This window comes from Anomaloglossus baeobatrachus, chromosome 1, assembly GCF_048569485.1.
Source record: "Anomaloglossus baeobatrachus isolate aAnoBae1 chromosome 1, aAnoBae1.hap1, whole genome shotgun sequence".
NCBI lineage: Eukaryota > Metazoa > Chordata > Amphibia > Anura > Aromobatidae > Anomaloglossus > Anomaloglossus baeobatrachus.
Window position 1 is genome coordinate 32,002,590 of NC_134353.1, and position 25,482 is coordinate 32,028,071.

A 25,482-nucleotide genomic window follows, 5' to 3' on the forward strand; every position below is an offset into this window, starting at 1 on the left:
GCCACTAACTGGGCCACACACACCCCACTTGACTGGCATCGGTTGACCCCCTTTTGAATAAGAAACAGATGCTTTGCATGAAGCACTCTCAAAAATACGCGTGCCTTTCCGTCCCCTGGCTGACCCAGGGGAAGAAAAGTCCTCTGAGAGCCATGACTTGTTCATCTTGGTTCTTTTAGAAACACAGCGAGGGGACTCCAACCACAGTCTCCCTCGTTGCCACTAACTGGGCCACACACACCCCACTTGACTGGCATCGGTTGACCCCCTTTTGAATAAGAAACAGATGCTTTGCATGAAGCACTCTCAAAAATACGCGTGCCTTTCCTTCCCCTGGCTGACCCAGGGGAAGAAAAGTCCTCTGAGAGGCATGACTTGTTCATCTTGGTTCTTTTAGAAACACAGCGAGGGGACTCCAACCACAGTCTCCCTCATTGCCACTAACTGGGCCACACACACCCCACTTGACTGGCATCGGTTGAGCCCCCTTTGCATGAAGCACTCTCAAAAATACGCGTGCCTTTCCCGTCCCCTGGCTTACCCAGGGGAAGAAAAGTCCTCTGAGAGCCATGACTTGTTCATCTTGGTTCTTTTAGAAACACAGCGAGGGGACTCCAACCACAGTCTCCCTCGTTGCCACTAACTGGGCCACACACACCCCACTTGACTGGCATCGGTTGACCCCCCTTTTGACTAAGAAACAGATGCTTTGCATGAAGCACTCTCAAAAATACGCGTGCCTTTCCCGTCCCCTGGCTGACCCAGGGGAAGAAAAGTCCTCTGAGAGCCATGACTTGTTCATCTTGGTTCTTTTAGAAACACAGCGAGGGGACTCCAACCACAGTCTCCATCATTGCCACTAACTGGGCCACACACACCCCACTTGACTGGCATCGGTTGACCCCCCTTTTGAATAAGAAACAGATGCTTTGCATGAAGCACTCTCAAAAATACGCATGCCTTTCCCGTCCCCTGGCTGACCCAGGGGAAGAAAAGTCCTCTGAGAGCCATGACTTGTTCATCTTGGTTCTTTTAGAAACACAGCGAGGGGACTCCAACCACAGTCTCCCTCGTTGCCACTAACTGGGCCACACACACCCCACTTGACTGGCATCGGTTGACCCCCCTTTTGACTAAGAAACAGATGCTTTGCATGAAGCACTCTCAAAAATACGCGTGCCTTTCCCGTCCCCTGGCTGACCCAGGGGAAGAAAAGTCCTCTGAGAGCCATGACTTGTTCATCTTGGTTCTTTTAGAAACACAGCGAGGGGACTCCAACCACAGTCTCCATCATTGCCACTAACTGGGCCACACACAACCCACTTGACTGGCATCGGTTGACCCCCCTTTTGAATAAGAAACAGATGCTTTGCATGAAGCACTCTCAAAAATACGCATGCCTTTCCCGTCCCCTGGCTGACCCAGGGGAAGAAAAGTCCTCTGAGAGCCATGACTTGTTCATCTTGGTTCTTTTAGAAACACAGCGAGGGGACTCCAACCACAGTCTCCCTTGTTGCCATTAACTGGGCCACAAACACCCCACTTGACTGGCATCTGTTGACCCCCCTTTGCATGAAGCACTCTCAAAAATACGCGTGCCTTTCCCGTCCCCTGGCTGACCCAGGGGAAGAAAAGTCCTCTGAGAGCCATGACTTGTTCATCTTGGTTCTTTTAGAAACACAGCGAGGGGACTCCAACCACAGTCTCCCTCGTTGCCACTAACTGGGCCACACACACCCTACTTGACTGGCATCGGTTGACCCCCCTTTTGAATAAGAAACAGATGCTTTGCATGAAGCACTCTCAAAAATACGCGTGCCTTTCCCGTCCCCTGGCTGACCCAGGGGAAGAAAAGTCCTCTGAGAGCCATGACTTGTTCATCTTGGTTCTTTTAGAAACACAGCGAGGGGACTCCAACCACAGTCTCCCTCTTTGCCACTAACTGGGCCACACACACCCCACTTGACTGGCATCGGTTGACCCCCCTTTTGAATAAGAAACAGATGCTTTGCATGAAGCACTCTCAAAAATACGCGTGCCTTTCACGTCCCCTGGCTGACCCAGGGGAAGAAAAGTCCTCTGAGAGCCATGACTTGTTCATCTTGGTTCTTTTAGAAACACAGCGAGGGGACTCCAACCACAGTCTCCCTCGTTGCCACTAACTGGGCCACACACACCCCACTTGACTGGCATCGGTTGACCCCCCTTTTGAATAAGAAACAGATGCTTTGCATGAAGCACTCTCAAAAATACGCGTGCCTTTCCCGTCCCCTGGCTGACCCAGGGGAAGAAAAGTCCTCTGAGAGCCATGACTTGTTCATCTTGGTAATTTTAGAAACACAGCGAGGGGACTCCAACCACAGTCTCCCTCGTTGCCACTAACTGGGCCACACAAACCCCACTTGACTGGCATCGGTTGACCCCCCTTTTGAATAAGAAACAGATGCTTTGCATGAAGCACTCTCAAAAATACGCGTGCCTTTCCCGTCCCCTGGCTGACCCAGGGGAAGAAAAGTCCTCTGAGAGCCATGACTTGTTCATCTTGGTTCTTTTAGAAACACAGCGAGGGGACTCCAACCACAGTCTCCCTCGTTGCCACTAACTGGGCCACACACACCCCACTTGACTGGCATCGGTTGACCCCCCTTTTGAATAAGAAACAGATGCTTTGCATGAAGCACTCTCAAAAATACGCGTGCCTTTCCCGTCCCCTGGCTGACCCAGGGGAAGAAAAGTCCTCTGAGAGCCATGACTTGTTCATCTTGGTTCTTTTAGAAACACAGCGAGGGGACTCCAACCACAGTCTCCCTCGTTGCCACTAACTGGGCCACACACACCCCACTTGACTGGCATCGGTTGACCCCCCTTTTGAATAAGAAACAGATGCTTTGCATGAAGCACTCTCAAAAATACGCGTGCCTTTCCCGTGCCCTGGTTGACCCAGGGGAAGAAAAGTCCTCTGAGAGCCATGACTTGTTCATCTTGGTTCTTTTAGAAACACAGCGAGGGGACTCCAACCACAGTCTCCCTCGTTGCCACTAACTGGGCCACACACACCCCACTTGACTGGCATCGGTTGACCCCCCTTTTGAATAAGAAACAGATGCTTTGCATGAAGCACTCTCAAAAATACGCGTGCCTTTCCCGTCCCCTGGCTGACCCAGGGGAAGAAAAGTCCTCTGAGAGCCATGACTTGTTCATCTTGGTAATTTTAGAAACACAGCGAGGGAACTCCAACCACAGTCTCCCTCGTTGCCACTAACTGGGCCACACACACCCCACTTGACTGGCATCGGTTGACCCCCCTTTTGAATAAGAAACAGATGTTTTGCATGAAGCACTCTCAAAAATACGCGTGCCTTTACCGTCCCCTGGCTGACCCAGGGGAAGAAAAGTCCTCTGAGAGCCATGACTTGTTCATCTTGGTTCTTTTAGAAACACAGCGAGGGGACTCCAATCACAGTCTCCCTCGTTGCCACTAACTGGGCCACACACACCCCACTTGACTGGCATCGGTTGACCCCCCTTTTGAATAAGAAACAGATGCTTTGCATGAAGCACTCTCAAAAATACGCGTGCCTTTCCCGTCCCCTGGCTGATCCAGGGGAAGAAAAGTCCTCTGAGAGCCATGACTTGTTCATCTTGGTTCTTTTAGAAACACAGCGAGGGGACTCCAACCACAGTCTCCCTCGTTGCCACTAACTGGGCCACACACACCCCACTTGACTGGCATCGGTTGACCCCCTTTTGAATAAGAAACAGATGCTTTGCATGAAGCACTCTCAAAAATACGCGTGCCTTTCCCGTCCCCTGGCTGACCCAGGGGAAGAAAAGTCCTCAGAGAGCCATGACTTGTTCATCTTGGTTCTTTTAGAAACACAGCGAGGGGACTCCAACCACAGTCTCCCTCGTTGCCACTAACTGGGCCACACACACCCCACTTGACTGGCATCGGTTGACCCCCCTTTTGACTAAGAAACAGATGCTTTGCATGAAGCACTCTCAAAAATACGCGTGCCTTTCCCGTCCCCTGGCTGACCCAGGGGAAGAAAAGTCCTCTGAGAGCCATGACTTGTTCATCTTGGTTCTTTTAGAAACACAGCGAGGGTACTCCAACCACAGTCTCCATCATTGCCACTAACTGGGCCACACACACCCCACTTGACTGGCATCGGTTGACCCCCCTTTTGAATAAGAAACAGATGCTTTGCATGAAGCACTCTCAAAAATACGCATGCCTTTCCCGTCCCCTGGCTGACCCAGGGGAAGAAAAGTCCTCTGAGAGCCATGACTTGTTCATCTTGGTTCTTTTAGAAACACAGCGAGGGGACTCCAACCACAGTCTCCCTCGTTGCCACTAACTGGGCCACACACACCCCACTTGACTGGCATCGGTTGACCCCCCTTTTGAATAAGAAACAGATGCTTTGCATGAAGCACTCTCAAAAATACGCGTGCCTTTCCCGTGCCCTGGTTGACCCAGGGGAAGAAAAGTCCTCTGAGAGCCATGACTTGTTCATCTTGGTTCTTTTAGAAACACAGCGAGGGGACTCCAACCACAGTCTCCCTCGTTGCCACTAACTGGGCCACACACACCCCACTTGACTGGCATCGGTTGACCCCCCTTTTGAATAAGAAACAGATGCTTTGCATGAAGCACTCTCAAAAATACGCGTGCCTTTCCCGTCCCCTGGCTGACCCAGGGGAAGAAAAGTCCTCTGAGAGCCATGACTTGTTCATCTTGGTAATTTTAGAAACACAGCGAGGGAACTCCAACCACAGTCTCCCTCGTTGCCACTAACTGGGCCACACACACCCCACTTGACTGGCATCGGTTGACCCCCCTTTTGAATAAGAAACAGATGTTTTGCATGAAGCACTCTCAAAAATACGCGTGCCTTTACCGTCCCCTGGCTGACCCAGGGGAAGAAAAGTCCTCTGAGAGCCATGACTTGTTCATCTTGGTTCTTTTAGAAACACAGCGAGGGGACTCCAATCACAGTCTCCCTCGTTGCCACTAACTGGGCCACACACACCCCACTTGACTGGCATCGGTTGACCCCCCTTTTGAATAAGAAACAGATGCTTTGCATGAAGCACTCTCAAAAATACGCGTGCCTTTCCCGTCCCCTGGCTGATCCAGGGGAAGAAAAGTCCTCTGAGAGCCATGACTTGTTCATCTTGGTTCTTTTAGAAACACAGCGAGGGGACTCCAACCACAGTCTCCCTCGTTGCCACTAACTGGGCCACACACACCCCACTTGACTGGCATCGGTTGACCCCCTTTTGAATAAGAAACAGATGCTTTGCATGAAGCACTCTCAAAAATACGCGTGCCTTTCCCGTCCCCTGGCTGACCCAGGGGAAGAAAAGTCCTCTGAGAGCCATGACTTGTTCATCTTGGTTCTTTTAGAAACACAGCGAGGGGACTCCAACCACAGTCTCCCTCGTTGCCACTAACTGGGCCACACACACCCCACTTGACTGGCATCGGTTGACCCCCCTTTTGACTAAGAAACAGATGCTTTGCATGAAGCACTCTCAAAAATACGCGTGCCTTTCCCGTCCCCTGGCTGACCCAGGGGAAGAAAAGTCCTCTGAGAGCCATGACTTGTTCATCTTGGTTCTTTTAGAAACACAGCGAGGGTACTCCAACCACAGTCTCCATCATTGCCACTAACTGGGCCACACACACCCCACTTGACTGGCATCGGTTGACCCCCCTTTTGAATAAGAAACAGATGCTTTGCATGAAGCACTCTCAAAAATACGCATGCCTTTCCCGTCCCCTGGCTGACCCAGGGGAAGAAAAGTCCTCTGAGAGCCATGACTTGTTCATCTTGGTTCTTTTAGAAACACAGCGAGGGGACTCCAACCACAGTCTCCCTCGTTGCCACTAACTGGGCCACACACACCCCACTTGACTGGCATCGGTTGACCCCCCTTTTGACTAAGAAACAGATGTTTTGCATGAAGCACTCTCAAAAATACGCGTGCCTTTACCGTCCCCTGGCTGACCCAGGGGAAGAAAAGTCCTCTGAGAGCCATGACTTGTTCATCTTGGTTCTTTTAGAAACACAGCGAGGGGACTCCAACCACAGTCTCCCTCGTTGCCACTAACTGGGCCACACACACCCCACTTGACTGGCATCGGTTGACCCCCATTTGAATAAGAAACAGATGCTTTGCATGAAGCACTCTCAAAAATACGCGTGCCTTTCCGTCCCCTGGCTGACCCAGGGGAAGAAAATTCCTCTGAGAGGCATGACTTGTTCATCTTGGTTCTTTTAGAAACACAGCGAGGGGACTCCAACCACAGTCTCCCTCATTGCCACTAACTGGGCCACAGACACCCCACTTGACTGGCATCGGTTGACCCCCCTTTTGAATAAGAAACAGATGTTTTGCATGAAGCACTCTCAAAAATACGCTTGCCTTTACCGTCCCCTGGCTGACCCAGGGGAAGGAAAGTCCTCTGAGAGCCATGACTTGTTCATCTTGGTTCTTTTAGAAACACAGCGAGGGGACTCCAACCACAGTCTCCCTCGTTGCCACTAACTGGGCCACACACACCCCACTTGACTGGCATCGGTTGACCCCCCTTTTGAATAAGAAACAGATGCTTTGCATGAAGCACTCTCAAAAATATGCGTGCCTTTCCCGTCCCCTGGCTGACCCAGGGGAAGAAAAGTCCTCTGAGAGCCATGACTTGTTCATCTTGGTTCTTTTAGAAACACAGCGAGGGGACTCCAACCACAGTCTCCCTCGTTGCCACTAACTGGGCCACACACACCCCACTTGACTGGCATCGGTTGACCCCCCTTTTGAATAAGAAACAGATGCTTTGCATGAAGCACTCTCAAAAATACGCGTGCCTTTCCGTCCCCTGGCTGACCCAGGGGAAGAAAAGTCCTCTGAGAGGCATGACTTGTTCATCTTGGTTCTTTTAGAAACACAGCGAGGGGACTCCAACCACAGTCTCCCTCATTGCCACTAACTGGGCCACACACACCCCACTTGACTGGCATCGGTTGACCCCCCTTTGCATGAAGCACTCTCAAAAATACGCGTGCCTTTCCCGTCCCCTGGCTGACCCAGGGGAAGAAAAGTCCTCTGAGAGCCATGACTTGTTCATCTTGGTTCTTTTAGAAACACAGCGAGGGGACTCCAACCACAGTCTCCCTCGTTGCCACTAACTGGGCCACACACACCCCACTTGACTGGCATCGGTTGACCCCCCTTTTGACTAAGAAACAGATGCTTTGCATGAAGCACTCTCAAAAATACGCGTGCCTTTCCCGTCCCCTGGCTGACCCAGGGGAAGAAAAGTCCTCTGAGAGCCATGACTTGTTCATCTTGGTTCTTTTAGAAACACAGCGAGGGGACTCCAACCACAGTCTCCATCATTGCCACTAACTGGGCCACACACACCACACTTGACTGGCATCGGTTGACCCCCCTTTTGAATAAGAAACAGATGCTTTGCATGAAGCACTCTCAAAAATACGCATGCCTTTCCCGTCCCCTGGCTGACCCAGGGGAAGAAAAGTCCTCTGAGAGCCATGACTTGTTCATCTTGGTAATTTTAGAAACACAGCGAGGGGACTCCAACCACAGTCTCCCTCGTTGCCACTAACTGGGCCACACACACCCCACTTGACTGGCATCGGTTGACCCCCCTTTTGAATAAGAAACAGATGTTTTGCATGAAGCACTCTTAAAAATACGCGTGCCTTTACCGTCCCCTGGCTGACCCAGGGGAAGAAAAGTCCTCTGAGAGCCATGACTTGTTCATCTTGGTTCTTTTAGAAACACAGCGAGGGGACTCCAATCACAGTCTCCCTCGTTGCCACTAACTGGGCCACACACACCCCACTTGACTGGCATCGGTTGACCCCCCTTTTGAATAAGAAACAGATGCTTTGCATGAAGCACTCTCAAAAATACGCGTGCCTTTCCCGTCCCCTGGCTGATCCAGGGGAAGAAAAGTCCTCTGAGAGCCATGACTTGTTCATCTTGGTTCTTTTAGAAACACAGCGAGGGGACTCCAACCACAGTCTCCCTCGTTGCCACTAACTGGGCCACACACACCCCACTTGACTGGCATCGGTTGACCCCCTTTTGAATAAGAAACAGATGCTTTGCATGAAGCACTCTCAAAAATATGCGTGCCTTTCCCGTCCCCTGGCTGACCCAGGGGAAGAAAAGTCCTCTGAGAACCATGACTTGTTCATCTTGGTTCTTTTAGAAACACAGCGAGGGGACTCCAACCACAGTCTCCCTCGTTGCCACTAACTGGGCCACACACACCCCACTTGACTGGCATCGGTTGACCCCCCTTTTGACTAAGAAACAGATGCTTTGCATGAAGCACTCTCAAAAATACGCGTGCCTTTCCCGTCCCCTGGCTGACCCAGGGGAAGAAAAGTCCTCTGAGAGCCATGACTTGTTCATCTTGGTTCTTTTAGAAACACAGCGAGGGGACTCCAACCACAGTCTCCATCATTGCCACTAACTGGGCCACACACACCCCACTTGACTGGCATCGGTTGACCCCCCTTTTGAATAAGAAACAGATGCTTTGCATGAAGCACTCTCAAAAATACGCATGCCTTTCCCGTCCCCTGGCTGACCCAGGGGAAGAAAAGTCCTCTGAGAGCCATGACTTGTTCATCTTGGTTCTTTTAGAAACACAGCGAGGGGACTCCAACCACAGTCTCCCTCGTTGCCACTAACTGGGCCACACACACCCCACTTGACTGGCATCGGTTGACCCCCCTTTTGACTAAGAAACAGATGTTTTGCATGAAGCACTCTCAAAAATACGCGTGCCTTTACCGTCCCCTGGCTGACCCAGGGGAAGAAAAGTCCTCTGAGAGCCATGACTTGTTCATCTTGGTTCTTTTAAAAACACAGCGAGGGGACTCCAACCACAGTCTCCCTCGTTGCCACTAACTGGGCCACACACACCCCACTTGACTGGCATCGGTTGACCCCCTTTTGAATAAGAAACAGATGCTTTGCATGAAGCACTCTCAAAAATACGCGTGCCTTTCCGTCCCCTGGCTGACCCAGGGGAAGAAAATTCCTCTGAGAGGCATGACTTGTTCATCTTGGTTCTTTTAGAAACACAGCGAGGGGACTCCAACCACAGTCTCCCTCATTGCCACTAACTGGGCCACAGACACCCCACTTGACTGGCATCGGTTGACCCCCCTTTTGAATAAGAAACAGATGTTTTGCATGAAGCACTCTCAAAAATACGCTTGCCTTTACCGTCCCCTGGCTGACCCAGGGGAAGGAAAGTCCTCTGAGAGCCATGACTTGTTCATCTTGGTTCTTTTAGAAACACAGCGAGGGGACTCCAACCACAGTCTCCCTCGTTGCCACTAACAGGGCCACACACACCCCACTTGACTGGCATCGGTTGACCCCCCTTTTGAATAAGAAACAGATGCTTTGCATGAAGGACTCTCAAAAATACGCGTGCCTTTCCCGTCCCCTGGCTGACCCAGGGGAAGAAAAGTCCTCTGAGAGCCATGACTTGTTCATCTTGGTTCTTTTAGAAACACAGCGAGGGGACTCCAACCACAGTCTCCCTCGTTGCCACTAACTGGGCCACACACACCCCACTTGACTGGCATCGGTTGACCCCCCTTTTGAATAAGAAACAGATGCTTTGCATGAAGCACTCTCAAAAATACGCGTGCCTTTCCGTCCCCTGGCTGACCCAGGGGAAGAAAAGTCCTCTGAGAGGCATGACTTGTTCATCTTGGTTCTTTTAGAAACACAGCGAGGGGACTCCAACCACAGTCTCCCTCATTGCCACTAACTGGGCCACACACACCCCACTTGACTGGCATCGGTTGACCCCCCTTTGCATGAAGCACTCTCAAAAATACGCGTGCCTTTCCCGTCCCCTGGCTGACCCAGGGGAAGAAAAGTCCTCTGAGAGCCATGACTTGTTCATCTTGGTTCTTTTAGAAACACAGCGAGGGGACTCCAACCACAGTCTCCCTCGTTGCCACTAACTGGGCCACACACACCCCACTTGACTGGCATCGGTTGACCCCCCTTTTGACTAAGAAACAGATGCTTTGCATGAAGCACTCTCAAAAATACGCGTGCCTTTCCCGTCCCCTGGCTGACCCAGGGGAAGAAAAGTCCTCTGAGAGCCATGACTTGTTCATCTTGGTTCTTTTAGAAACACAGCGAGGGGACTCCAACCACAGTCTCCATCATTGCCACTAACTGGGCCACACACACCACACTTGACTGGCATCGGTTGACCCCCCTTTTGAATAAGAAACAGATGCTTTGCATGAAGCACTCTCAAAAATACGCATGCCTTTCCCGTCCCCTGGCTGACCCAGGGGAAGAAAAGTCCTCTGAGAGCCATGACTTGTTCATCTTGGTTCTTTTAGAAACACAGCGAGGGGACTCCAACCACAGTCTCCCTCGTTGCCACTAACTGGGCCACACACACCCCACTTGACTGGCATCGTTTGACCCCCCTTTTGACTAAGAAACAGATGCTTTGCATGAAGCACTCTCAAAAATATGCGTGCCTTTCCCGTCCCCTGGCTGACCCAGGGGAAGAAAAGTCCTCTGAGAGCCATGACTTGTTCATCTTGGTTCTTTTAGAAACACAGCGAGGGGACTCCAACCACAGTCTCCCTCATTGCCACTAACTGGGCCACACACACCCCACTTGACTGGTATCGGTTGACCCCCCTTTTGAATAAGAAACAGATGCTTTGCATGAAGCACTCTCAAAAATACGCATGCCTTTCCCGTCCCCTGGCTGACCCAGGGGAAGAAAAGTCCTCTGAGAGCCATGACTTGTTCATCTTGGTTCTTTTAGAAACACAGCGAGGGGACTCCAACCACAGTCTCCCTTGTTGCCACTAACTGGGCCACAAACACCCCACTTGACTGGCATCGGTTGACCCCCCTTTGCATGAAGCACTCTCAAAAATACGCGTGCCTTTCCCGTCCCCTGGCTGACCCAGGGGAAGAAAAGTCCTCTGAGAGCCATGACTTGTTCATCTTGGTTCTTTTAGAAACACAGCCAGGGGACTCCAACCAGAGTCTCCCTCGTTGCCACTAACTGGGCCACACACACCCCAATTGACTGGCATCGGTTGACCCCCCTTTTGAATAAGAAACAGATGCTTTGCATGAAGCACTCTCAAAAATACGCGGGCCTTTCCCGTCTCCTGGCTGACCCAGGGGAAGAAAAGTCCTCTGAGAGCCATGACTTGTTCATCTTGGTTCTTTTAGAAACACAGCGAGGGGACTCCAACCACAGTCTCCCTCGTTGCCACTAGCTGGGCCACACATACCCCACTTGACTGGCATCCGTTGACCCCCCTTTTGAATAAGAAACAGATGCTTTGCATGAAGCACTCTCAAAAATACGCGTGCCTTTCCCGTCCCCTGGCTGACCCAGGGGAAGAAAAGTCCTCTGAGAGCCATGACTTGTTCATCTTGGTTCTTTTAGAAACACAGCGAGGGGACTCCAACCACAGTCTCCCTCGTTGCCACTAACTGGGCCACACACACCCCACTTGACTGGCATCGGTTGACCCCCCTTTTGAATAAGAAACAGATACTTTGCATGAAGCACTCTCAAAAATACGCGTGCCTTTCCCGTTCCCTGGCTGACCCAGGGGAAGAAAAGTCCTCTGAGAGCCATGACTTGTTCATCTTGGTTCTTTTAGAAACACAGCGAGGGGACTCCAACCACAGTCTCCCTCGTTGCCACTAACTGGGCCACACACACCCCACTTGACTGGCATCGGTTGACCCCCCTTTTGAATAAGAAACAGATGCTTTGCATGAAGCACTCTCAAAAATACGCGTGCCTTTCCCGTCCCCTGGCTGACCCAGGGGAAGAAAAGTCCTCTGAGAGCCATGACTTGTTCATCTTGGTTCTTTTAGAAACACAGCGAGGGGACTCCAACCACAGTCTCCCTCGTTGCCACTAACTGGGCCACACACACCCCACTTGACTGGCATCGGTTGACCCCCCTTTTGAATAAGAAACAGATGTTTTGCATGAAGCACTCTCAAAAATACGCGTGCCTTTACCGTCCCCTGGCTGACCCAGGGGAAGAAAAGTCCTCTGAGAGCCATGACTTGTTCATCTTGGTTCTTTTAGAAACACAGCGAGGGGACTCCAATCACAGTCTCCCTCGTTGCCACTAACTGGGCCACACACACCCCACTTGACTGGCATCGGTTGACCCCCCTTTTGAATAAGAAACAGATGCTTTGCATGAAGCACTCTCAAAAATACGCGTGCCTTTCCCGTCCCCTGGCTGATCCAGGGGAAGAAAAGTCCTCTGAGAGCCATGACTTGTTCATCTTGGTTCTTTTAGAAACACAGCGAGGGGACTCCAACCACAGTCTCCCTCGTTGCCACTAACTGGGCCACACACACCCCACTTGACTGGCATCGGTTGACCCCCCTTTTGAATAAGAAACAGATGCTTTGCATGAAGCACTCTCAAAAATACGCGTGCCTTTCCCGTCCCCTGGCTGACCCAGGGGAAGAAAAGTCCTCTGAGAGCCATGACTTGTTCATCTTGGTTCTTTTAGAAACACAGCGAGGGGACTCCAACCACAGTCTCCCTCGTTGCCACTAACTGGGCCACACACACCCCACTTGACTGGCATCGGTTGACCCCCCTTTTGAATAAGAAACAGATGTTTTGCATGAAGCACTCTCAAAAATACGCGTGCCTTTACCGTCCCCTGGCTGACCCAGGGGAAGGAAAGTCCTCTGAGAGCCATGACTTGTTCATCTTGGTTCTTTTAGAAACACAGCGAGGGGACTCCAACCACAGTCTCCCTCGTTGCCACTAACTGGGCCACACACACCCCACTTGACTGGCATCGGTTGACCCCCCTTTTGAATAAGAAACAGATGCTTTGCATGAAGCACTCTCAAAAAGACGCGTGCCTTTCCCGTCCCCTGGCTGACCCAGGGGAAGAAAAGTCCTCTGAGAGCCATGACTTGTTCATCTTGGTAATTTTAGAAACACAGCGAGGGGACTCCAACCACAGTCTCCCTCGTTGCCACTAACTGGGCCACACACACCCCACTTGACTGGCATCGGTTGACCCCCCTTTTGAATAAGAAACAGATGCTTTGCATGAAGCACTCTCAAAAATACGCGTGCCTTTCCCGTCCCCTGGCTGACCCAGGGGAAGAAAAGTCCTCTGAGAGCCATGACTTGTTCATCTTGGTTATTTTAGAAACACAGCGAGGGGACTCCAACCACAGTCTCCCTCGTTGCCACTAACTGGGCCACACACACCCCACTTGACTGGCATCGGTTGACCCCCTTTTGAATAAGAAACAGATGCTTTGCATGAAGCACTCTCAAAAATACGCGTGCCTTTCCCGTCCCCTGGCTGACCCAGGGGAAGAAAAGTCCTCTGAGAGCCATGACTTGTTCATCTTGATTCTTTTAGAAACACAGCGAGGGGACTCCAACCACAGTCTCCCTCGTTGCCACTAACTGGGCCACACACACCCCACTTGACTGGCATCGGTTGACCCCCCTTTTGAATAAGAAACAGATGCTTTGCATGAAGCACTCTCAAAAATACGCGTGCCTTTCCCGTCCCCTGGCTGACCCAGGGGAAGAAAAGTCCTCTGAGAGCCATGACTTGTTCATCTTGGTTCTTTTAGTAACACAGCGAGGGGACTCCAACCACAGTCTCCCTCGTTGCCACTAACTGGGCCACACACACCCCACTTGACTGGCATCGGTTGACCCCCCTTTTGAATAAGAAACAGATGCTTTGCATGAAGCACTCTCAAAAATACGCGTGCCTTTCCCGTCCCCTGGCTGACCCAGGGGAAGAAAAGTCCTCTGAGAGCCATGACTTGTTCATCTTGGTTCTTTTAGAAACACAGTGAGGGGACTCCAACCACAGTCTCCCTCGTTGCCACTAACTGGGCCACACACACCCCACTTGACTGGCATCGGTTGACCCCCCTTTTGAATAAGAAACAGATGCTTTGCATGAAGCACTCTCAAAAATACGCGTGCCTTTCCCGTCCCCTGGCTGACCAAGGGGAAGAAAAGTCCTCTGAGAGCCATGTCTTGTTCATCTTGGTTCTTTTAGAAACACAGCGAGGGGACTCCAACCACAGTCTCCGTCGTTGCCACTAACTGGGCCACACACACCCCACTTGACTGGCATCGGTTGAGCCCCCTTTTGAAAAAGAAAAAGATGCTTTGCATGAAGCACTCTCAAAATTACGCGTGCCTTTCCCGTCCCCTGGCTGACCCAGGGGAAGAAAAGTCCTCTGAGAGCCATGTCCACATTGTCAGTGGACAGACACGTGTGCTTATCTGCCAGCAGACCCCCAGCGGCACTGAAGACAGGTTCCGAGAGAACGCTGGCTGCAGGACACGACAAGATCCCCAAGGCGTACGTGGCGAGCTCAGGCAATTTATCCAGATTGGAAGCCTAAAATGAGCAGGGCTCAAGTTGCACAATAATGGAATCGATGTTTCCTTGCATATACTCATATATCTGTGTGTCCTCCTCTTTTTCCTTGTCCAGCTGTTTTGTTTTCGCATGAGTATATGTCCTTGTCACTTTCCCATGTGTTTGAGTTGTTTGTCACCTTTTGGACACCTTTGAGGGTGTTTTCTAGGTGTTTTTATGTGTTTGTGATTGCCTGCCATTGTTTCCTATGCAGTTCGAGTTCGGTTCGTCGAACGTTCGACGAGCCGAACTCGAACGGGACCTCCGTTCGGCGAGCCGACCTCGAGCCGAACCGGGACCGGTTCGCTCATCTCTAATCATCAGCCACCTATTGAGACAGAAATTATAATTAATCACTGTTGGCTTCATTAAGCATGGCTGTTCAAATATTTGAGCATTACCACACACATTCTCCTCATGGCTCTCTTCAAATGTGCACTTTGATAGACCAGAAAACACCATAAATGGAAATGAAAATAGCTCCTTGGAGTGTCCAAGTGTGGTCACTTGTCTCCTGGAACTCACCATGCTGGTAGGAAGGAGGATCAGGGTGAGTTTTATGTGGCTCAGACTCATGAATAGTGAGACAGGACCGTGTGGAAGACTTTGTGGTGCTGGGATTCATTGACCATGGACTCCGTGCACCATCATCAGCTAGACCTGCCCCTTCCCGCATGCCTTGCGCATTTAATATTATGTACTCTAGAAGCGGAATTATTAGAGAGTAGAATGTATTTACATTAGCCCTGAAAAGGACTGTTGTATGTACGTGGCAGCATCAAAGACTATAATGCAATGAACCCTTCTTAAATACTTCTAATATATTATATCTACTCCTTAAACTCACCCTAAACATTGCAGCTAAGAGTGGTATTACTTTAGAATTATATCTAATTGAATAAGCTCTAAAAGAACTGTTGTTTTTTTGTTAAAACATCATTTATTGCAACATCATAACACACTGTTCCTTCTCCAGCAGAAATTCTCCACACGCTATTTCCGGGTATAGTGCGCCAAGCATGGCATCACCAGGTCTTATACAGACCTGTAGTGGCAATGTGTCTGGCCAATCACAGTAATGCTACTAGCCAACATGGCTACGGCATTGCTGTGATTAACAGGCAATTCAAGCATATTTAGTGGCTGAAAATCAGGAGAAAAACACGCGGATCATGGAATCGAGCAAAGGGCCCGAGTTCCAGGATACTCGATCAAGAACCGAGCAGCTCGAGCACAAATACGTTCTATTTTGTACTGAGCAGTGCCAAGCATGCTCACCCATAATTAGCGCTCACCACACAAGACTCCATTGCTGAACATAAAACATGCTAAAGCAAGTTTAATGTTTTCTCAATGTCATTTATACAAGTCTGTAAAAGACTGGAAGAACATAGTTTATTCAGATGGGACTAGTAATTAGCGTAGCTATGGATGTTCGGCAGGACTGCTCAGTTCGGGACCCAAACATAACCGGATTGCCAAATCTCATAGACATCAATGGAGACCCGACATTGTGTGCTTTAAAATGGCTGTGAAATGGTCGTAATAAAAGCGAGGCTGCAGAAGGAAGAAAAATTGGTGTAAGAACAAAACTATTGTCCTGCAAACAAATGTGTATAGGGGACTGACTTAAATGGATTCTGTCACAATTTCAATCATTAATATATAGGAAATGAATGAACAAAACTAAAATCTTAAGCCCCAAGGAGACTTATTTCAGAGTTCCCCCACAGAGCAACAATATAAAAAGGCCCCTACAGAGCCTGTTTTACCAGTTTTCTCACACAGCTTATATTGGTAGAGTTTTCCCACAGAGCAACAATTCTCAAAAAGGCTTCTTCAGAGAGTGCATTCCCAGTTCATCCTCTTAGCCTATTTTGGCAGCGTTTCTCCATAGAGCAACAAGTTTAACAAAAGGCCCCTACATAGTCTTTCCAGAGGCAGGATTGGCAGAATTCCCCTACAGAACAATAACTTTAAGAAAAGGCCCAAAAAGAGCTTATTTTCCCAGTTGACCCACACAGCCAAAAAAATTATAGTTCCCGCACAAAGCAACAATTCTCAAAAAAGCCCCTACTTAGCCTGTTTTACCAGATCACCCACACTGTTAGTCAACAGTATTAGAGTTCCTAACAGAGCAAGAAGTTTTAAAAAAAGGCCCCTACAGAGCTTGTTTTTTTCCAGTTGACCCACACAAGCAAGATTGACAGAGTTCAGCCACAAAGCGGCTGGCATCGACTCCTCTCTCATCACCAGCACTATCCACGGCAGGAACACGGCATTGCCCCCAGTGATCGGAGTAGAAGTCGCAGGAGCGGACTCCGGTGCTGACGTAACATTCCAATACAGAGCCTAAATTTCAGCTGCAGTATCGTACACTACAGCTTTTGCAGTTATAAACCTTGTAGTTGGATTTGGCATCAAGCTGGATATACGCCAGCTGGCCTTGCTACCACCAGTCCCAGCCCCTATGACTTTGGCTGCTTTGCCGATGCTATTGACTGAATGCCCCAGTGGCCTGGAGTGTTTAGTTTAGTTTGAAAAAAATGTTTGTTCAAAATAGGCAGCCAGAGCTGAATAATACAGCAAGGAATAGTGGAAAAAGACTATTTCTATTTTGTCTGTTGTTGGTACTGGGGCAATGATTAACAGGGGAGCTGGTGGGAGCAGAGTCAAAGAAACTTGAACTAAATGTAGATAACTCATCTCATCACTCAGCACGTGGAGACATCTGGACACACTCTTCCACCATGTTGTTGAAATGCTGCCTTATGCTAATATGGAGTGTATCAGATGGTACTGTCGGATGTTATGATGTGCTGATGAACATCTTTTCGCCTTGGTGCAACAGTGGAAGCTGCTTCAATTTGGTGCAAAGCATTCACATATCACTCACATCTTCTCCCTGCAGCAGCTCTACCACCACTACCAGCAGCAGCATCCCTTATTTGATGCTCTCCACATTCTATGAATCCAAAAAAAGTTCAGAATTTTACATGCCTCGTATACAGAGAGAGTGCCCATCAGATTATTACACTGAATGTTTTCACAGAATTAAAATTTCCGCTCCAGTACCTTACACTATAGCAGTTGCAGTTAAAAAGCTCATTATTGGATTTTTGATCGAGTTAGCGGTCCTGGGTGAGTCTTAGAAGAGTTCACCCACAGAGCAAGAATTTTCAAAAAGGCCCTTACAGAGCCTGTTTTCAAAATTCACCTAGATATAAAACATTGGCAGACTTTACCCACAGAGCAACATTTATTTTTAGAAAGGGCTTAATAGAGCCTGTTTTCACCGCTGACCCAAAGAACACCCAGAAACCCTTTAATATTTGGTAGGAAAAAATAAATAAATAAAAATTCAAGCAGGCAGAGGTTTAACACTAGAAGTCCCAGAAATTTCGAGCTCCCTCCTGAAGTCCCGAAAGAGGGTCAAATGACCCTAAGTCCAAACTGAATAGAACTAACTAGAAACTAAATGGCTAAACTCAATGGAAAACAACAACCTCCTGTGGTACGACAGTAATGGCCTTAATTACGGAACAAAAGACGGTGATTATAGGATGTTAGCTAAAATCCTTCAGATCATTCGACTCGTCTCTGGGTTCCAAAGGTAGAAATGTTAAATGACTCCTCTCTGGGACTTCTAGTGTTAAGTGGAGGTGAAGGTGTAAGAGGAGAAGGAGTTAGGGGTACTTTGCACACTACGACATCGCAAGCTGATGCTTGCGAAGCCGAGTGCGATAGTCCCTGCCCCCGTCGCAGCAGCGATATCTTGTGATTGCTGCCGTAGCGAACATTATCGCTACGGCAGCTTCACATGCACTTACCTGCCCTGCGACGTCGCTGTGGCCGGCGAACCGCCTCCTTACTAAGGGGGCGAGTCGTGCGGCTTCACAGCGACGTCACACGGCAGGCGGCCAATAGAATCGGAGGGGCGGAGATGAGTGGGACGTAAACATCCCGCCCACCTCCTTCCTTCCGCATAGCCGGCGTGAGCCGCGGTGACGCAGGTAAGCTGATGTTCCTCGCTCCTGCGGCTTCTCACACAGTGAAGTGTGCTGCCGCCGGAACGAGGAACAACATTGTACCTGTCGCTGCAGCTACATTATAGAAATGTCTGACCCTACACCGATGATACGATTACGACGCTTTTGCGCTCGTTAATCGTATCATAAAGGATTTACACACTACGATATCGACAGCTATGCCTGATGTGTGTCACTTTCGATTTGACCCCACCGACATCGCACCTGCGATATCGTAGTGTGCAAAGTACCCCTTAGACAGCAATTTTATCTATTTTTTTCTTTCTGTTTAACTGGGGGTTTTATTAAGGAAAATTACTTAAATTAAGATAGAATAAAAAAAGTCTTGAACCTGGAAGAGGAGGTCCAAGTGAAGGAGGAGGAGGTTGAGGTGGGCGTGGCAGTGTATGTGGGATAGAAATAGGAGGCAGCCAATAAATGTTTAATTTTAGTTTTGTTTTGTTTTTCTTTATTTCTTAATTTTTCTTTGCTTTTTTGTTTTATTTTAGGAGGCCTCAAAACATTGTCAATAGAAAATAGAATATACCAATTGCTGGTTGTTGCTGGTTTAGTTGTCTAGTGAGCCAAGGATGTGGACAAATCCTATGTGACCCATACCTCATTCACTGAATTGAATGAGAGCTTTCTCATGTGAAGTGATTACCAGTGGATGTGCCTATCTGTGATCACACCCCCTACCATGCTAAATACACATTCTTACAGTATACTTTTATATAGGGAAGACCAGAAGCTCCAAAGTGTAGAGAGCAAGCTCAGGCTATGTCCAATTTTGAGGCTCAGAAGTAAAATGGGGACGAACCATCACTTAGTATGGATAGAGATGTGGACACGTTCTTTTCCACCATGTTTTTGAAATGATGCCTAAAGCTAATACGCACTGTACAGGTGCACGGGAAGAAAAGCCGGCCAGGCTGTGGATTCAAAGGAGTGATAGCTGGCGTAGCGAACATTATCGCTACGCCAGCTTCACATGCACACACCTGCCCTGCGACGTCACTCTGGCCGGCGACCCGCCTCCTTCCTAAGGGGGTGGGTTGTGCGGCGTCATAGCGACGTCACACGGCAGGCGGCCAATAGGAGCAGAGGGGCGGAGATGAGCAGGATGTAAACATCCCGCCCACCTCCTTCCTTCTCATTGCAGCCGGGAGGCAGGTAAGGTGATGTTCCTTGCTCCTGCGGCTTCACACACAGCGATGTTACGATAACGACGCTTTTGCGCTCGTTAATCGTATCATCTAGGCTTTACACACTACGATGTAGAAAGTGACGCCGGATGTGCGTCACTTTCAATTTGACCCCACCGACATCGCACGTGCGATGTTGCAACGTGCAAAGCCGCCCTAAGTCCTGTCTTGGAGCCATTGCACATGTGCGGGTGACATCATCGCTGGCACGAGGTCACATGTCTCTGACACCTTTTAAGCTGATTGGCCGCTGGTCATGTGCTTGTGACACGAGGTCACATGTCTCTGACACCTTCCTAGCCGATTGGTCGCTGGTCATGTGCTTGTGACGCTTTGCTCGGTGATAGGCCAGCGTGACGTCATTGCTGTCGTTCTGGCTGCAGATTGGCTCTGGTGTCCTCCATCTTGGATGAGGCACAGAGTCTATATAAGACCCTGACGCATGCTGCTCGGCGCTCAGTCCTCTTGGTTCATGCATGAGAGTAGACGCTCTGTGCACGTCCCTCCAGGCATCTCTCTGTCTATGCTAGGTGAACGCTATCGGCAGGGTAGCGTTCTTGTACCTTACAGCTTCGGCTGCGGTCCGTATCCTTGCACCTTATTGGAGCGGACATAGGCAGGTGCCTGAGGCACATGGTATGGCTGGGTCTTGCGATTCTACTCGTAGGTGGACGTTGCCGCTAGGGTAACGTTCCTTATACTGCGTCTGGTAGTTGTTCGTGTCCTTGCACACTAGTAGAGCGAACAGAGATAGGAGCTTTGTGCGGCTTGTGCTGCTGTCCATCTCTTTTGCACCACTAGAAGAGCGGACCTAGGCAGGTGCCATATCTAGTGGTTCGTGTCCTCGCACACTAGTGGAGCGAACGCAGGTAGGAGCTTTGTGCGGCTTATGCTGCTGCCCGTCTTCTGGCACCGCTAGAGGAACGGACCTAGGTAGGTGCCATTTCACACTCACTGCCTGTGTCTCTGTGACCATTAACAGAGACCATAACACACACCCTCCAAGTAAGGGAGGAATTGCCTTATTTACTAATTATATTCCTCTGTGAGTTTAACACACTCTGCACTTGTGCTGCTACTATTTACAGCGGCACACTTATATTCTCTTCCTCACTCATTAACCTATCTCTTTTACGTTAATGCTAAATTCGGTAGTCGCTGTGACTTTAACAGTACACACCGTGATTGGCTCTAGTGTCACTGAGACGTATCAGTGTCAGTACTGCTTCCGTAGTACAAGATACCCCTTATCCTCTGCCATAGTCTGCAGCAGAGAATTTGCACGGTGGACCCTGACTATCTGATATCCCTTTTGTTTTTATAATTACACAGCCCCCCGTAACAATACCCTTGTCCTCCTAGGGATTTTATTTCTCAGGATGTGATTCTCCATCTTCATTTTAATGTTTTTTCAATAAAGAAATACTTTTTATATAACCTTTGGATGTGGATGCTGGAATCTTCCTTCCCTCCATAGCATATTTTACAGTATTTCCACACTGTAGTCAGACCATATTCTGGACCTGCTAATTAGGGTTCATCAATATTCACTGCTCCACCCTTCCAGCTTCTGTGCCAGTGTCTGTGATCAATTGCAGACTGCTATACACACCTCCTCCACCTTGTGTACATGTCTGTGATTGGCTTCAGTTAGTTTTCTGTATTTTAGGCTTGCTAAAGGTTCTAATGAAGTGAAACATTGCACTAGGCTCAATTAAGTCCACCTTTTCTCCTCAAAATCTGGAGTGCTGACTGTGCTTTTCTGTGGATCTACAATATATAGCTTGGGTGATTGTGATGACGCCATTGCTTCCTTCAGTGATGCTGTTCTATTTTCTTTTTGTCTATAGTAGTGTAAAAAAAATAGTAATTAAAAAAAAGATGTAGGCTCCTGACATATATTGATAACCAGCGTAGGTAAAACAACAGCTGCAGTGTCAGCCCCCAGCTGTGAGCTTTACTGTGGTTATCATAATAGAGGAAAAAAGATGTAGGGTCCCCAGAGTTTTGATATCTAGCCACGCTAAAGCAGGCAGGTAGGGGCTAGTATAATCAGTATGGAAGAAGGCATGGTTATTGCCCCCCCCAGCCTAAAAATATCAGCTTGCAGCTGCCCATAATTGCCACTGACTGAGCCGCAGTAGGGAATGGTGTCATCACAGAGTTTACCTGAGGCCACAGCTGGAGGTTCCCATTTTCCCCACCTGTGACCCCAGGTAAAGTCCCCTCAGGTGAACTCAATGAACTCAGTGACCTCACCACATTTGAAGTTGTTGAGTTCAGTGAGACCTGCATCTCCTGGAAGAAAACCAAGGTGTTTTTATCCAAGAAATGCAGATTTCGTGCTGTAATTCATGCTCCAATTTCTTGCATCAAATCTCCATCTTCTGGCAACAAAACACATCTAATTTTGGTGCAACATTGATATGATATTGCTGCAAGTTTTTCCATGAGATGCATATTTTACGAGGAATTAGTGTGTAAAGTTCAGCACCAAACCTACATCTCCAGCCAATCAATTGTAGAAAAAAACGCATTTTTGACGCTGTTTCAGTGTGGGTTTTCTCCCATTAGATGCAGATTTAGTGCAGAAATGTCTGCCCCAGATTTGTGCACCAAATTTGCATCTACTGACGGAAAACGTGTCAAAAGTGCATTTTTTGTGCGATTTTCTGCCAGGAGATGCAGATTTGGTGCTGAAATTTCTAAATCAAAGTCCTGCACCAAATCTACATCTCCTTGCATAAAACTGCATCAAGATCGCATCAATACCTCATCATGGTTAGATACTTTTTTTGCCATCAAATACCTGAATTGGTATATAAATTTCAGCACCAAATCTGCATCTTCTGGTAGAAAATTGCACACAAATGTGAATTTGACACTATTTCAATGCAGTTTTCTGCAGGAGATGCATATTTGGTGCAGAAATATCTGCCTCAAATTACTGCAGCAAATTTGCAACTACTGGCAGAAAACTGTACCGAAACGGCATTAAAACTACATTTTTTATGGAATTTTCTGCCACAGGATGCAGATTTAATGCTGAAATTCATACACTAAATTCCTCCACCAAATCTGTATCTCCTGGAAAAAGAACACATCAATATTGCATCAATACTGCATCGAGTTTAGATTAATTTTTTCCAGAAGATGCAGATTTGGTGTAGGAATTTGGTGTGTAAATTCCAGCAACCCGTGGGGGACTGTGGGAACCTTCAGCTGTGGCCACATGTAAACTTAGTGACATCACCGCTTATATTTGCGGCTCAGTCAGTGTCTGCCTGAAGCCGCAACAGTCGGTCAGATTTTCTGCTGTGCATGTATCCTGCGACTTCAGTATGCAGCAAGGTCGGGATCATTGTGGGACTTCGTATGGATTACATCAGATCTGCAATCGTTATTAAAGGGGTGAAAAAGGATGTGTGTATTTTAATTCAAATAAAGGACTTTTTCTCTTTGTGGTTTTTTTTTTCACTTACAGGATTAGTAATGGGGGGGTCTCAAAGATGCCTCTCTATTTATTAATATCATTGGAAAGGAAGAGGGGAGGGAAACATATGATGCACCATGTGTTTTAAAAAAACCTTCAAATGTATTAATTCCAAGTAAAAAATGTTTTCTTATATGGACCAAAACAATCTCTCCATATGCCTTATAGCGCCTTACATGTTTCAGAGAAGAACTCCTTAATCATAGGTAAATACAAAGAAATGAAGCATTTAGTGGCTTAAATAAGTTCCACAGGCAACCGGATCCACATATAAAATAGTAACATCACAAGTATATCCATACATAGACAGTTTTTTTTTTTATAAAAACACCATAAATTATACCTCAGATATGTTGAAAAAATAAAAAAAAACACACATGTGGAAACAAAATACAGAAAAAAACACCTGTAGAAAAAACATATAAAGGAAATATATAGAAAAAAATAAGTAGAAAAAAGTAAAAAAATATAGAAAAAAATTATGCAGAAAAAATATATATTAAAGCATGTAGAAAAAAAAGCATGCGGAAAGCATCCAACAATAATAATAATAATAATAATAATAATAAATTTTAGTAAATATATGACAAATCAGATCGAAAATTGAGTCCATTCGATAACGTGCTTTTAGTTTTAAAATCCAAAAAGCTTCTCTAGCAAACAGGAGGCTCTGCCAATCCCCTCCTCTGTACAGTTTGTTAACTCGCTCGACTCCTTGTACCTTTAGGGAACTCATATCACCTTGGTGTACGTCCCTAAAATGTTTGGCAAGTCCAGAGGTAGTACATCCCATCAAAGAATCTGAAGACGCAGAAGAGACATGTTCACTAATCCGCTTTTTTAAGGTACTGATAGTACAGCCAATGTACTGTTTACAACAAATATCACAGCTAGCCAGATATACTAAATGTGTCATGTAATAATTCATAGGGGGCTTAATTTTATACATTTTACCATTATTGTCCAATATATGGTCTCCTCTCTTAATGAATTTAAACGTTACATTTTTGTAATCCACATTTGAACGTCCCTTTATGACTAAGCTAGGTGGTATTATTTTCCTGTCCACTATAGGATACACTGGGGGAGATAGTATTCCCAATGCTTCTACTATCACATCAAGCAGGCATACAAGAGGGATGGTAATGCTGTTATGGTGCTATTAGAACTGGCCCTGTTTTTGAGTACTCGAGCAGTGCAGCATGGCACATAGGTCCGGCATGGAGGCCCCCTTGTTTGTGGTAAAGTGGTGTTATGCATAGTGACTCACCTCTCTCTGCTGCATTTTAAACTCCACTATTGCCTGCAGCTGCTCACACAGTCTTTCCAGCATATGAAAGGTGTAGTTCCGCCTTGTTGGTACATCGCATTTGAGACGGTGAGCTGGAAGGCCAAACTGATGCTGCAGCGCAGACAGGTGATCAGCAGCAGGGTGAAAAGTTGGTGGTGCAGGACTAAAGTGGGCTTTACACACTACGATATCGTTAATGAATTATCGTCGGGGTCACGGTGTTTGTGACACACATCCAGCGTCATTAACGATATTGCAGTGTGTGACACTTATGAGCGACCTTAAACGATCGCAAAAGAGGTCAAAATCGTTTGCCGCGGAGAGGTCGTCCTGAAACAAAAAATTGTTTTCTGCTTATTAGCGATGTTCTTCGTCGTTCCTGCGGCAGCACACATCGCTACGTGTGACACCGCAGGAGCGACGAACATCTCCTTACCTGCCTCCGCCGGCAATGAGGAAAGAAGGAGGTGGGCGGGATGTTATGTCCTGCTCATCTCCGCCCCTCCGCTTCTATTGGATGGCTACCGTGTGACGTCGCTGTGATGCTGCACGAACCGCCCCCTTAGAAAGGAGGTGGTTCGCCAGCCAGAGCGATGTCGCAGGGCAGGTAAATCTGTGTGACGGGGTTAAGCGAGGTTGTGCGGCACAGGCAGCGATTTGTCTGTGTCGCACAACCGACGGGGGCACGTACAATCACTTGCGATCTCGCTAGCTTTACTCTGACCGGATGAGAAGGTGTTAAAGAAAATGGAGTAGGCGGAAGCGGCAACATGGACAGAGAAACATCCAGTAATTCTAGTTGGTGGTAGAACATGTGCTAGAATGCCTTCCGCCTCAGGGTCAGCCACCACTATGTTTACAAAGTGGGCACTTAGGACATATAACATCCCTGCCTGTGCCTACTGGTCCACGTGTCAGTGGTTATGTGGACCTTGTCACTGATGGCATTGAGCA

At 48.1% G+C, this 25,482-nt stretch overlaps 1 protein-coding gene across 1 annotated transcript in view; it reads left to right on the forward strand.

The window, feature by feature from the left end:
- Positions 1–25,482, forward strand: part of LOC142313192 (vomeronasal type-2 receptor 26-like) — a 121,834-nt gene that overhangs the window by 64,987 nt on the left and 31,365 nt on the right. The gene's annotated exons all lie outside the window — the stretch shown is intronic.